The sequence below is a fragment of the Ciconia boyciana genome, chromosome 20 (genome assembly GCF_034638445.1).
Source record: "Ciconia boyciana chromosome 20, ASM3463844v1, whole genome shotgun sequence".
Classification (NCBI taxonomy): Eukaryota; Metazoa; Chordata; class Aves; order Ciconiiformes; family Ciconiidae; genus Ciconia; species Ciconia boyciana.
In genome coordinates this window covers 6,930,744-6,946,194 of record NC_132953.1, presented here as the reverse complement: position 1 = coordinate 6,946,194, position 15,451 = coordinate 6,930,744, and the positions used below count along the sequence as shown (strand labels likewise).

Sequence of the window (15,451 nt, the reverse complement as noted above, 5' to 3'; positions counted from 1 at the left end):
GAACAGATTGTGTGCTGGTGCTTGCACATACTGCATTTTAAGCTCTGCTCTCCCTTATAGCTGGGCCACTACTACAATTCTTTCTCTACTCTGCAGTTTGTGGGCTCGTTCATGCAGAAGGAAAGAAAGGAAGGAGAGAGGTGCTTAAAGCAGAGATTGGATATCTTGCTCCCTGGGTCAGCAGAAGCTCTACGAAAGCAATACAGTGTGCAAAGCAAAATCAATTGCTTTTCTGATCATTGTAGCAGTGGCGTGGGATCTGCAGGATTGGTCAGCTGCTCGTAGTTCACAGGCCATGGATTTCTCCAAGTTGTGGATAGCGTATGTTTTTGGTTTTCTGTCTATGATGCAGCCAAAGGCTTATGAAAGCACTGCCCAAGACAGCAAAGCCAGTAAGGGATCCCAGCAGAATGGGTACCAGCATAGCAGAATCAGGACCTGGAAATAAAGAAAGAAGTAATCAAGCAGTGAACAGTGTTAAGAGAGGAGGGAGAAGAAAGAGAAAGTTAAATTCCCATTCATCTTTATAGCATGCCAAGCAGGTACGGCTAAGTTTCTGTCCACAGAGTAGTCTGAATGGGTAGTGCCTTTTCAAACACACTACCTTCTTGCCATAAGATCCCAGCAGTAAATATTCCTTGCACAAACAAGTAAAGACACAAGAATTTAGGTAACTCTCAGGGATGGTACCAGTGGATTTAAGAAGTCTCTCATGCTCATGATGTGCCAGGTTCAGTGTCACTCCTTTCTAATAGATGGACAACATCTAATTAACATTAACCAGCTGCTGTATTTCACCTATGAACAGAAATAAAAAAGAAAATGCTCCTGCCTCACGATCAGCCTCGTTCTGCACCGAACGTTCCTAAGTTAGATTTTTTGTCCAGTTACCTGTGGATGGTGTTTCCTTGCTATACCAGATAACTACCTCTAAATATGGGGACTCTTCCCAAAGCTCAGTAGAAAAAAATGACTGCATTGCTCTTTCATTCTAAAAGCTGCAAAGCTAACAGAAAAAAAATGTAAAAGGAAGCCCCTATACTCTGATTCCTCCCATCTCATCTCACCTAAAACCCAGACACCTGAAGGAAAGAGTTAGTGGATGTCTCTCACAATTATTTGAATGGCATTCCTCATCCGCAGTCAACATGTTTCACCAAAATACTGCAACATGCAGGACAATTCTTTTCATCTAGAGGACATTCTGCCTTATTTTTCTTCCCTTCTCCTCCATCTAAAGCTTCAGTTCCTGCCGAGGATACATTTGGCTCTGCCTCCTGTCTGAAAGTCTATCGGATCTGATACTGATTAACCATCATGTTTGTGATTTAGGAAGGCCAAAACAAAGATGAGGAGTTATTAGGATGTAATCTAGTCATACCAGCTGGCTGTCAAGGAAGTTGTTAAAAGTGTACTGTTTTTCTTACAGCAGGAAAAGTCAAACAGAAACTTCTGCAAGAGAGAGACAGAGAGAGAGAAGACAAAAACAGGAGACCCACCTTCCACAGGTTTATATAGAAACCTGTTCTTCATTCTCAAAACTGGACCAAATGAGATCAGGTTGTGCAGGTTTCCATAGCTGTTCCTGTCACTTGGCTGGAGGAGTGGCTCCACACTGTCAAAGCAGTCCTGGGAAAGACATATGAAAAACATTTGAAAGCATACTGGTGGTGCCTGAACAGAATCTCCTACACTAGCGACTGTGCGCAGTCCACAGTAACCACAGTGCTGATCAGAGCAGGTCTCCTCAGATTCAGTCTTTGTCCAGCTCTGCTGTCATTCCAAAAAGTGAGTTGCCTAATGCTTGGAGCAGCCCATATGTATATCTCCATTCCCTAACTTCTTTTCCCTAGGGATTAGCACCTATTGCTACCATTGCATATCATTAATTCATCTTCCAGACTTTCAACAAAGGGATTGACCAGATATGGGATGATCCTGATGTGGTGACTTTGTTACAGGAGATGGCCGAGTTCTTTCCCAGAGAGTCCAACTCTCTTTTTAGGCCCAATGGTTGTGTCTGCAGGCCAGCAAGTACTGTTAGAGCAAGCAGGGCATATGCAAGATGCAGACATTCATCCTTCACATACCCATGCAACTGACTTTCTAATTCCTGCCAAAGCTTCTTAAAAGCAGGCTCAGCCTGACTGGCTGAATTTTCAGAGCTTTTCTAGCCCTACTGTGCAGCTCAGCCACTCAAACTTTCATGAATCTCTCTTCTACATCCATCTCAAACACTTCTTTGCACTACTTCTGTAGTGCTGTGCCTTTTAAATCTACCGCATGGCCTAGGGGTAAGTATGAGACACTGTGCCAAGCGTTTCACAGAAGTCTTATCCCTGAGCCCTCCAAGCTTGTGGAAGCCTGAAAACTTCCATATCCCAGACCCAGGACAATCCAATATAGAGATAGATTTGAGCCCTTTCACATAATTCTGCAATGCAAAATTATATCGCTCTGCTGAGCCTTTTCCTTGCGATTCTCCTATAAGATGGCTACTTGCTTATTTGTTCATATGCTTCTTATGTTGATTACACAAAGCAACAGTAAATTGCTTGTGGTCATAAAGTGAAAATAAAGCACTGTGAGCTCAGTTAGCTTAACTGAGAGTAGAAATTGAGCTGGGTCTTTAGGAGACACAGACTATGCAAGGAAACAAAGAAAGAACTGTATGAGCTGGAAGAAAGTGGAGCTCTATAATCTACCATCAAGGTTCTTTATTGAATCAGCTGTACTCGCTGGAAGCACCAAATATTTCCAAAAGTTCCTTAGACCAGTGAAAGCGGACCCATCCCACATACCTGTTCACACCCTGTTTTGCCATGCAGACAGACATTAAGCTCACAGTGCAAATAGGCCACTGAATGATTCAGCATCTGGAACAGCTGGATGGTGAAGCTAGCAGCTCTGGACTTACTGCTCTGCAGTAACTGGATGTGTCTGCATTCAAATGGCAACCTGGCAAGGACAAATGGCAAACAGTTTCAAATTCCAGCTCTCCCTGACTAAAGGCAGGGAAGAGGGGGATCTGCTGACACAGGTCTGCACAAGTTCTAAGCCAGGTACTTGCATCTACAGAGACAGAGTCAAACAAAAATCCACAAAATGTGAGCATCTCAGGCTGTACCTGTCCCTGCTGTGGCAGCCACAGTCCTAGAGCAGCAGAATTGTTTCTTGGAGGTTGATTTTGCTACAACCATTAAAATGGCTGCTGTAGTGTGATAATCATTCCCTGACCTAGACAAATTCAGAAGCACTGCAGAGGTGATCTCCCACTATAGCGGATATGAAAGCTCTTTTACTGATGACAATAATGCGTAGCACTTCTAATGCACATTTCATGCCCCAGTGGTTTTACAAACATCAACTAATGAATCCTTCAGTTTCCCTGTGCTCAACCCAGACAGGTTAGCCAAGAATAGCTGTGAAATGCTGATGGGGAAATGGAGGCCGGTAGAGAAGCCTGGCTCCCATCCTTGGACTGCTCTGCTCCTAGGCTGTGCTGACCCCTAGCAGGAAGTGCGCAAGGATGCTGTGAACCTGACATCTGTGACAGCACGGCATGGAGAAGCCGGACTGCTTATTTACACAAATCAAAAGGTGAAGGGATATTTTTTCCCTGAGGGTTCTTTGTCTTATCAAGCCCTTAGTATTAATTATAAGGCACCTAAGGGACCAGAGCACTCTCAGACTCATTCTTACTGCTTTGAGCTTACTCTGAACTCCAAAGAGATCAGAGTGCAGCCACAAGATACAAGAGAGAGGGTCCTCTAAGGATCAGCCCATTCCCAGCCGAGGCCCAAAGAGCCATGTGAAGCTATGCCCATCCCTGCAGCTCCATATCTGACCTGCGGAACAGGCAGCACATCGCGCCTGGTCCCCCTGGGCTGGCAGAAGGCGTCACACAGCATGACCGGATCTGGAGCACGGGCTGGCTGCTGTTACTCTGCACAGCGATTAAAGCCAGGAAAGTCTCCTGGGAAGGTGCTGACCCTTCGAGCTCAGGGCCTGCTTCTTCAGGAGGGCGCAGGCTCATCTGCACGGTGTAGTTACCAGAGCCACAGACATCATCACTCACAACTGCAAGGCTTTAGGGAAAGAAGGAAAAAAAGCTGAGACCCAGCTAGGCTCCACAGCCTGTTAGGAAGAAAACAGCATTAAGATGAGTTTCCTCAGTGAAACCAAATAGTAAGTTGAAACAAATGAACAACATGTAGACCCTGGCATGACAGAGCCTCCCATGATCAGAACCACCTCCTGCCTCTCTGCACAGTCAAATCATTTGAACTGAGGGGAACTTGGAAGTATTTTACTGTATGGGAACATCTACCTTCTTTGCTAGCGCATTTGATAACTTGAGCAATATCAAATGTCCCCACTTGCAAAATTGCATGTAGATTGGTTTTGGGAGGAGAGGCGGAGAGTTGAAGGCTATTGTGAAAAAGAAAACTAGGTCTGAAGGTCAGTATTAATATCTGAAATGTGAAAAGGCCTTTTTTTTTTAATGTGATGTCATTGCTGAATGAACTAAGTGTTTTTAAAACCACAATACAGAGTACCCACGTTACTGAGCCCATGGAGCAATTTGGATATTAACCCCTGCTCCTTAAATCACACAGCATAAATACGCAACAGCAACTACACTGAGATAATTACCCATTCAGAATGGCAGCATCTGACTGCAAAACCCTCCTCTGATGTGATTCACTCAGCAGTGCACTGGGCTCCGAATCCAGCAGTGTTAGAGCAGTTACTAAGCCTTCAGCTGCTTCTTCTTTTCCTTTGTTTGTTCTAACCGTCTCCTCTGTCTCTGTGTTCAAGAACAGCATCTCAGATTCTCCAGTGTTTGCAACACCCAGCAAGGAATTCCCCTGTTGTGTAAGCACTACCAGACTCCGAGAAGAATATGAAGGGCTCTCTGGGGTTGGAAGAAACTGGATTAGATCGCTGGCTAGAAGCACGTCAGCATCATTGACAGCTACTTTATTGAAGACAGCTGACTGATTAGTAACTTTGTTTACGAGCCTATTAGCAGAGACAGAAAATGCTTTTGTTGTAGATGGCCCAGTGGCATGCATAAGTGTGTCAGGGCTAGAATGACCAGTCTCATGTTCAATGTTATCTTCCAGTGATACCTTCTCCAAAGGGCGTCTTGCTGATGCCTGATGTGGTGAAGACACAGGTGCCTGAGTGAGCAGCTGGCTAGCAGTGGCTGCATCTCCTTTCACTAACATGTCCTCACTCTTCCCCACTGATGTAGAGACCACAGTTGATTTGTTCACTCTGGCAACTGTAGGCAGCACCATGTTTGGATCAGATCGGATAGCTGATGTTGCCAGCAGAAACACTTTTTTATTTGTAAGTGAAGTAGTGATATAACCATTCTTAGCTGCAGAGAGAGAAGTCATTGCTAATGGAGACTGTGATGTAGTCTGTGTCAGTTTAGGCTGTCTCTCAAGAGCAATAATAGATCCTGCAGATGGTTGTACAGGAGTTAAAACACCGTTATTCCCAAGAACTGCTGTGGGGGGTTGCTGTGTCCTTATATTAAACATGGCTGACAGAGATATGCTTGTTCCCAAGAATTTACCAGTTCCTATTTTTCTTGCACTTGTGCTGATTTCAGTTGGCTTTGTATTTTCTCCCATGTTGGCCTGTGAGAACAGTTTAGTAGGGGCTTGATGGATTTGGTCACGTTTCATGGCTGATAGCAGGGGACCATGTGTAGACGCAGGTGAAGGTGGGCTTGCAGGAGAGTCGATATACACCCTTGGATGGGTAATTGCAGCCAGAAGTTTCCCAGAAACTGTTGTTTTCATTTGGACCTTTGTTGAAAATTGACTATGCACTGGTGCTACTGTTGGTGTCTCTGTCATTATAAAGAGCTTAGGCACAATGGGAGTAAATTCCAAATACTTAATAAGATCAGGTTTTATAGAAGTGGTGTGGGTTTGTGCTGCTTTAGCGCACACAGTGGCTCCTCCTGAACAGGCCGTGCTGGCCACTGCCAAATCTTTCCGATCATTTCCAGCTGGAAGTGCTGAGAAAGCTGATGACGTGCTGGGGACAAACTGAACTTGTGATGGCAGCCTTTGAAGTGACTCAGTACTTAGGAAACTTTGCAATGTGGACTGCAAAGGCATGATGCTTGTGAACATCTTTAACGGGTATGTTATGGTTCTAGCTGAGTGCAAGGTCAAACACTCTGTGCATTGTGCATGGACAGAGGAAGGTGTGCTCACTAAGCCTTGGCGATGGCCAGTAGTTTGCAGCATTAGCTTCTGACTGTGCTGAACCTGACCTACAGCCCCTGTGACAGCAAACGGAGATTGGGCAGGCATTTGAAAATCAGGGAGTCCGTTTGCTGACCGTAAAGGAATTACAGAAGAAGAATGTGGCTTTTCAGTGGTGAAAAATACTTCAGGGGAAATACGGAGGCTATGCTGTGGAGACACCACTAATGGTGGCACAGTGGAGGTGAAAGGCTCTGCTAACATACTGTTAAGTAAAAGCAAATCAGTCCCCTTGGCCTCTTGGGAACTGGGAGCAGGTACCCGCACCTCTTCAGGCAGCCTGTGCAGATGCATGGCCTGCACTGTAGTGCTAATCCTCATCAGTGGGTCCAGCAAATGACTTGATGCTGAGGCAACAGCTTGAAACAAACTAGTGATGGCTGTATAATTAGGATTAGTTAGTACTGGCTGAGACGTTATTTTTGTTTTCTCTGCTTGTTGGTTAGATGCAGTAGAGAGAGTAGTTTCAGGCCTCAAAGACTTACTAGTGGGATAAGAGGAACTAGTTTTCATTGGGATATCATGGCTGCTTTCAGGGGTACCCAAATTCAGATCTTGCTTGTTTGTGAACAAGAGGGCAGTTTTGTGCTCATCTTCACCCTCAGGAGAGGGTACCATCTGTAAATCTGGTCTGTCAGTGGGCAAAAGGATAAATACAGGCTTAACCAGAATTAAGCTAGGACTCAGATTTTGTAAGTTTGCAAGGTCCAGCGCTGAAGAATTTGATGCTGCCAGGATTTGCTGAATGGAAACCAGACCCCCAACACTGGTATTTGGGAATTTTGTAGGTAGAGAGGAATCTTGCAGGGGCTGCAGGCATATCATGCCATTAGTACTTTTAAGCAGAAAGGACAAGTATGGGGATGATGGTAGCACTGTAAGTTGATCACCTCTAAACGCACTGAGGTTTTTGGTAGCTGCATCATGTGACATACCAAACTGCTGCACTAGTGCTTGTGCCAGATATTCTGGGATCTCATCAGAAACACTGGGCACCACTGGTTCAGGATGTGCTGTTGTTGAGCTGGGCTGGCTTCCCTGCGCACGGAGTGAGGGCAGTTTCGAAGCAAAAGCTGCCAGGCTGCCAGGTTGCTGGATCTGGAAGGCTGAAGGGGCAAAGCTGTGAAGAGGAACTTTCTGGTTCCCATTGTCATGCAGTCCAGAGGGGCCAAGGACTGGGCTGGCTTGTGGAGTCAGTGGGGGAGAACCAGTTTTACCTATCTGTTGTGGGAGACTTTTCTTTCTCTTGGAGTCTTCCACTGTGCTCATCTGCAGCATCATAGGGAAGGCTTCCTGAGATACAGGATGGGCAGAAATGCCTTGAACCTGAGACCCAGAACCAGTAGACGTGGATGAAGTTGGTACGTGAAGTCCTTTCTCAGCAGAGGTTGGGATGCCCATTAGCTGCAATCCAACGTAAGTAGGAAAAGATGTACCTGGTGGCTGAAGCCCTGCACGAACAGAATCAAAAGTGCTTACAGGTTGAAGGGCTGTTTTCTCAAAGGCAGACGTACCTGGAAAGAGTGCAGATGTTACTCCTTTTAGCTCTTTAGTAGTTTGGGAAAGTTTTAATGTGGAAATCCATGATTGGCTTAATGAGGATGAATTAGCAGAAGCCTGTGGGGTCTCAGGGGATCTGAATTTTTCAGGTTTACTTGTCATCATCTGATGATCAGTATCTCTTTGCAAAACTAGAACTGTGATTTCTTGAGAGCTCCTATTGGTTTCTTGGGAAACGTGTTGTTTAGTACAGTTGAGAGTCCGGGACAAAGTGAGGGGCTGTCGTCTATCAGTTGTGCTAATGGGCCCCTGAAATGGAGGTGGAAGTAAGTCATCATGAACTAGAGCTTCCAGATGCATCGATAGTGAAGAAGAATGTACGTTGCCTTGTGGGAGGGTCTGAAGAGCAGGCAACTGAGTCGGGTGTCCAGAACCATTTATTACAGCTGTTGTTGAGTTTCTGGCTTTACTGCCTGTTGTTTCTTGCTTCAGAGATAAAATAGGGGAAAACTGAACAGCATTTGTCTGTGTCATTCTGGAATAGCCTGCGTCAAGGTCCCCTGAAGCTGGCTTTTGTAGGAATGCAGAAGTTGTAACTTTAGGATCCACACTCTGAGACTTCTTCAGGTATGCAGGTGTCACACCAGCTTTGCTGTCAGGCTGGACTTGTGGATTTGTGTCTTTTGGCCTTTTGCTAGTGGGAGGCATTCCTGTTGGTAACCCATCCACCCTTGCACTTTCAAGAGCAATCTTAACTCTGGTGGGAAAGGGAGATGCTGCTATTTCTTTTCTTGGAGGATGAAAATTTACTGTTGAAGTCAGAAGAGATGTTTTGGGACTTGGCACCTCCATCTGCTTGATAACAGGAATGGAAGAGAAAGCTGTAATCTCGGGAGAGTCTTGATGTGTCCCTCCACTGAGAAAGGTCTGGGGCAGCCCAGCGCTAGAGCTGGTAGGACTGAAACCAGCCTCAGTAGTATTTTCTGGTTTTCCTTGCAGTGACCTGTCTGGCTGTTCCAAATGTGTGGCAGCCTGTGATCCTTGTGTGGAGACAGGGATGCTTATGCTACTCAAGAGCTTGCTAGGAAAAGTGTGTCCATCCTGGAGTTTTAAAACTGCTGCTTCTGTGTGCAGTTCCTCAGGCACCTCCAAGTTTCTAACCAACTCCTTAGGCAGCATGGCTGTTCTTTTTGCAGCTGTCTCTGTATGGACAGGAATGAAGTCAGCTGTCGTTTCATTGGTAGGATCAACTGCTGGACTCTGAAAATTAAAGGTCAACTCATCTGAGTTATCTTCTGTAATGGAAAACACTTTGCTGGGCACTGCACTGCTCTCAGCTCTTGGTTGGGCTTCTTTAGAAAAGCTCAGGCCTGCTACTTCACTGACATGATGTTCATTCCTGGAGGCACCTAATGAACAGAAAACAAGTCCTTTACCTATTCAATTGTACATAACTTTTAACAGCTTGCAGCAGCACTTTGCAACAGGCTGAGTGGGAAGCGGAAAGTTAAGTGGCTACTGGCTCCATTCAGAACCATACAGAAGGGAGGATGGGCAGCTCTGGCACTGCCATTCTTACAGTGAGCTGCTATAAATCTGATCCTCTGCTGTTTATATTCAGAGTCATACAAAGGATGACACTTCATACTCCTGCCACACCGATGCAAAGCATTAACCAGCCAGAGAGGAACCCTTTATCGTAATTGTACAAGGATATAAATGACAGGCGAAGATGCAGGCAGAATGAAACCCTCAGGTTGCCCGAGGACAGGTTGGTAGCTCTTTAATAGCAAAGCAAGAGCTTTGCTCACCTGGCTCTCCTTCATCACTCTTCCTCCCCCAATATCCCAGTCCTATGATGAGTTTCCTGATTCATACTGGGTGACCAGGCAGGACAAAGCTGGTTTGTTTTGTGGAAGTGACACAGCAGACAGAACATAGTAATTTCTCTACTTTTAACTTCTCAAATCAAAAGCAGATGCTTTGTCATTTAAAGAGGCAGACCTATGGTTTAAAAGGCTATTGTTTTATCCACACATTTTACTTTTTTCTGTCTTTCTATACTTTCTAAGCCATGGACTAAAATATTAATGTACTTTCCTCTCCAAAAACTTTTAAGCATTTTCCCTGAGGCACCAGCCAGCAAATACATATATCTAAAAGCTAAAAAGTGATTATGCTTTTAAGTGTTATGCATTTAAATTGTGTTTTTTGACAAAGGCAAAGCAGAGGTTTAGCAGTTTCGCATCAGATGAAATCCTTGAGGTTGGCATCCAAGTGTAGTGCCATAAGAGGAGATCACAACTTCTCTGTGGTCATTTGGAGAACCAGTACTACTTTCAGTCAACAGTGAGCAGGGTAAGCTAATCTAAGGGAACCCAAAAAGCTGATATAATGCTAAAAAAGAAATGGAAGTTAATGGATTATGAAGATTGGTATGTTAAATCTATAAAATATTTTGAATTGTGGTTTTGTATAAACAAATGAAATTCCCATGGTTTAGCCCCAACTCAGCAAAGCACACAAGTGATCTGTCTATAAAGACAAGCACTTACTGAATCAAGGTCTTGTATAAAGAAAGTGGTGTAAATATGCACAAATACACCTTGCAGAAGGACAAGATAATTTAAAAAAACATAACAAACAAACCCCACAAAAAGAACAGAATTACTAATTAGGTGGAAAATTCTTTGATACCATCCCCCCAAGTTTATCTTTACTGAACAGTCTGCCTGAAGACCCAAAACTGCTTTTATTAGCCAAGTTAATTTTATGTACACTTGCAGTGTATGCTCACAGGCACACAATAAGAGGTAGAAAGCAAAGACTGACTGGTTCCCTTCAATGAGTGACAGCAGCCCTAGGAACTCATTTGAGGCATGACAGCATTACAAACTCATCATTGATTTCATTCTGTCAGAAATATTTGTCAGGACAGCTGTTCCCAAAGAAAATGCAGAACAATGTGTTACTGCATGGTGAAGAGGGGAGCCCATGCTTAATGTGATAAACAGTGGTGCCTGGAAAAGTATATTCTGAACAAGGCTTCAGCAGACAGGAGTTTGATTCTCAGTTCTGCTATAGACCTACTCTGTGAAAAGTGACTCTATTTTTCCTTTGCTTTCCCCCACCTGAAGGGAAAAATATCTTCTTTGGAGAATGGACTGCCTCTTAGCTTGGGTAAGTAGCACAGCTGTGTCCTGATTTGGGGCCATTAATACTCCCACAACAGAAACCATTTAAACCAAATCTTGAGCCTTACAGCACAGCTGCACAAACAGAGACAAGTTGCTCCTTCATCTCATTGTTGTCACACACCTGAGACTGATGGCACAATATTTAGCATAGTTTTTCTGCTCACTGATAATAGAGGAAAAGAAGGCAGAAAGACAGCAATTGAGATTAGAACAAAACATATCACTCACCAGATAAATCCAGCAGTCCAGCTGCAATCAGAATAAAGATAGGGAATTTTTCCTGCATCTTGTGAAGCAGCTCCTGAGTCACCCCAATAACAATATATTCAGACAGGAAGCAGCTCGCTAAGGAGTCACTGCTGCCTCTTAGCAATGGGCATTTGGCTTGTTTGTTCTGGAAGGGCAGAGTATTGGGTTACTTTATAAGAGCTTAGGCCAGACAGCAACCAATAATCTGTTCCAAAAAAAAAAAAAAAAAAAAGCGCTTGTTCCCCCCCCCCAACCCCAAAACAAACCTGCACCAATTGGAATCAATTGATTTTTAACAAAAGAAGAGAGTGTGTTCATGCGAGTGGCAAAGATGGAAAACATGATTGTAAACATGAGAGCTTACCTATGCAAGGCAGTTCTTTATCTCTGAAGGAAGAGTTAAAATGCTACCTTGAGTACTGTGTGCAGTTCTAGGCCCCACCATTTCAAAAGGATGTGAAGGTACTTGAATGCATCCAGAGAAGGGCAACAAAGCTGGTGAAAGGGCTGGAAGGAATGTCCTATGAGGAGTGCCTGAGGACTCTGAGCTTGTCTAGTTTGGAGAACAGGAGGCTGAGGGGCGTCCTCATTGCTCTCTACAGCTTCCTCAGGAGGGGACATGGAGAGGGAGGTGCTGATCTCTTCTCCCTGGGATCCAGGGACAGGACACGTGGGAATGGTTCAAAGCTGCATCAGGGGAGGTTCAGACTTGACATTAGGAAGCACTTCTTTACCGAGAGGGTGGTCAAACACTGGAACAGGCTTCCTAGAGAGGTGATCAAAGCCCTGTGCCTGTCAGTGTTTAAAAGGCATTTGGGCAATGCCCTTAATAACATGCTTTAACTTTTGGTCAGCCCTGAAGTGGTCAGGCAGTTGGACTACATTTCAACTTTGTAGGTCCCTTCCAACTGAACTATAATTCTAATTCTGCCCAATAAGGATCAGAAGGTTTTGCCAGTTTGTGCTAAGACAAATACACACAGGGATCACTCTGGATCCCAGATGGAGACACTTCACTAAAGCAATCCATTTATGTAGGTGTTTGGCTCTGTGAGCCCAAATAAGATGGACATTGTCTCTCTGTGACCCTCCAGGTAGGGTTAGGCCACAGAGGAAGGCTGCTGGTGGTGCTGCTTCTATCATTCTATCAAGCCTGCTGGATCCTTTCTTCTCTAGGCCTACAAGCGTTGGCAAAGTGTGTTCTTAATTCAAGAGATACGGAGAAAAGCCAACACACACCGAAGAGAAGCAGCTTCCAGTACAGCACCTAACCCCATCTTGCTCAGAGCAGCCTGAACTAACATTTTGGTGAGACAGAAATGAGAACGATAGTTAAAGAACAAGCATGACAAACGCTTAACAAGCACACAATTTAAACTTTCATAATAACCGAAGAAGAGACCAGAGGCTTCTTAGGCAAAGTCGCAGTTACACCCCTTTTACCTTTAACTGCAAGGCCCTAGTGTCCTTGCAAATATTCACCTGAAGATAGTAAGCAGTACATATCAGGCATCTTTTTAGTGCCAGGCACCTGCACACACACAAATAGCGAGCGAAACTCTTGGAGACAGGAAATTTAGAGCAATGCAGGTTAAGGAGATGAGAGAACATTACTACATAGCCATGACTGTTGCAAGTGCAGCAGAAATCATATGTAAAAAAAATGAGCAAAAGTCAGACAAGTAGCATAATGGCAGCGCAGAAAAGCACTGCAAAAGACACTGAGGATGAGGTGACTGCTCTTGAGGGAAATAACAATAAACCATTATCCATCCTTCAGCAAACTGATGAAGTGTAGTCTAGTAGATAATACAACAGACTAGGTGCTGACAGATATAATTTCCAGTCCTAGCCATATCACTCACCTAAATGTGGTAACCAAGGTCAGGTCACTTCATCTTTTTCCCACTCTGTAAGTTGTCTGGGAAAAAATTATCCTGACTAGCATTTGTACAGCACCTGACACACAGGGCCCTAATTTGAGTCAGTGCCTCTACCCAAAACCAGCACACAGTAATTTGTCACATTAGCTAACACATTAAACACTTTCAAGAAGACTCTGTTTCCAGAAGTTCCACATCTCCAAGTTGTGTTCTGCTTCTTCTACTGGTTGACAGTCCAACCATTGCCTGGTCCTGTCTTCACACAGCTGATAGTGAGGCCAAGTCTGTATTACTGCGTTACCTGGATTAGAACAGATATGCTATTTTGCATCCTAGGTACTGTGAGCAAAGTTTGTGATCTGCAATTCAACCCATATCACATTGTTTGACAGACAGAAAGTAGCATGATACATCAGCATGGATACCAGACCTGGTACTGTTAAGATTAAACAGCATGAAACTTTACAATTGTAACTAAAGGAATAATTCTACTAGAAACAGTAGTTAGTACACTCATAGTCTCTGCAGACCACTTCCCCTTGAGAAGGCATGGGTCTTTTCCCACAGACTGTCATGAGTTATACTACCTGAATACCGGTCAAGACATATGCCTGAACCACAGAATCTGGTGCAACTGTTTTACAAGTATAAAGATGCTACAAAAGCGATCCATAAACCCATGGCAGCTCCCAGCTAGGATCTACTGGCAGGTTCTTTGTTCTTCAAACAGGACTACAGCTTGTACAAGCTCAATGCCCCTTCTGTAACTGCTCGATTGCTCAGGCCCACTTGCCATCCCCAAATGGCAATAGTTCTTGCTCATAACCTGGTGCGCTCGTAAAAATTCTGCAATAGTTATTCTTTTTGAGAACAAATGAGTTCTCAAACACCTTTTGCAGAAGGAAGTTAGAAGCAATTCTCTTACCTGATCACCATTTTCTTCTGGGGACTATAGCACCCGGTATGTGAAAGGTTCCATTAAGCAAAACCCAGCTTGTCAGTCAAAATGAAGGAAGATCTTTAGCTTTTTGGCTTTTAAGATTATTTTGACTCTCCTGTAATTTTCTGGTGACACATTACACCTGCTGTTCCCCTTTGACATCCCCATCCGCCTCTGTAAACATGAGATTCAATAACTTCTTTTCCTTAAGACAATGCTTGGTGTTTGTCAGGTTTAGAGCATAGTGCTTATTTGGACTTGAACCCTACACACAGTATTTGCTACATATTTGTCTAGGCAGGGTGTAACTTAATGGTAGGAGCTTAAAAAAAGACAGTGAGATTATCAATTGCATGCTTTTCACTGTGAGGGGAGAAAAACCAGGTGCAAGAGAATTTCCTTCTTCTGAAGTGGGAAGATGATTCAGCTGCTATTTTGAAAAGGCGATGATATATAATTTGTCAGCCACTGTTCTGAAGGGACAAGATTACATACAGAATAGACACCCACAGGTGTCAAGGAGGCAAATTGAAGAGCCATTTTAAAGTCAAACATGACTGGCCTGTGCTTCTTCATATAAATGTAATATATTCTTTTGTTTCCTGTGTTCAAAACCAAGGCAAAAAAAAAGAAGTATCATATTTATGGCCGAAGTTCTCATCTAGCCTAAGTTCTACAAGCTTTTAGTATAGATTTGTGTCTATGTGCATCTGTTTATTTCTGAAGAGACTATTTGTTAAATTTGACAGGCTTCCGCCAGCAGTACTACAGCTGCTGTTCTGTTAGCACCACCACCAGAGTCCTCAATGGATATGCTCTCCAGAAGCATCTTAAACTGCCTTTTTGGAAGAACAATAAGAGGTAAGAGAAATGCATTCCTGCCTTTCTTTTCAAATTACACTTGCCATTAGTAGTAATTCATTTTTGACCTCTCCAGAAAACACAGACGCTAGAAGGATGTGCCATTTGTGTTATTGTTTAGAAAATGAGTAACTGTAGAGGAGGTTAGAGATGAACACAAGGGGCCATGAGAAAGTACTTAAAATCAGGAAGGTCAACTATTGTTCTTACTCCACACAAAAGTAAAGGACCAAGGGATATCATTAAATTTAAAAAGATAGTAAGTGTAATGCTACTAAAATAAACAGCCTGTAATTCATAAACAAACCTCATTGTCATAAGTTAGCACTAAGACTGAGCACTTAGTGAAATTAAGACCAGCGTATTTAAGCAGATAAGTATGAGGTTTAAGGTTTAGGCAAAGTGTGAGATGGTATCACACATGCGATACTGAATCGTAATCTAGCCACCAGAGAACAGCGTATGGAGGGAAAAAAAGGATTCTGCAAAGTCACCACTCACAATTTATTTCTATTTTCTTCTAATACA

General features: G+C 43.7%; 1 long non-coding RNA gene across 1 annotated transcript; it reads right to left on the bottom strand.

Annotated features, from left to right (window-relative positions):
• Nucleotides 1-338: 338 nt before the first annotated feature.
• Nucleotides 339-2,935, bottom strand: LOC140661847 (uncharacterized). The gene is made up of 3 exons (XR_012045916.1): nucleotides 2,802-2,935; nucleotides 1,500-1,629; nucleotides 339-438 (listed from the first exon to the last, which is right to left on the bottom strand). It is a non-coding gene; the product is annotated as an uncharacterized lncRNA (long non-coding RNA).
• Between the last annotated feature and the right edge of the window lie 12,516 nt (nucleotides 2,936-15,451).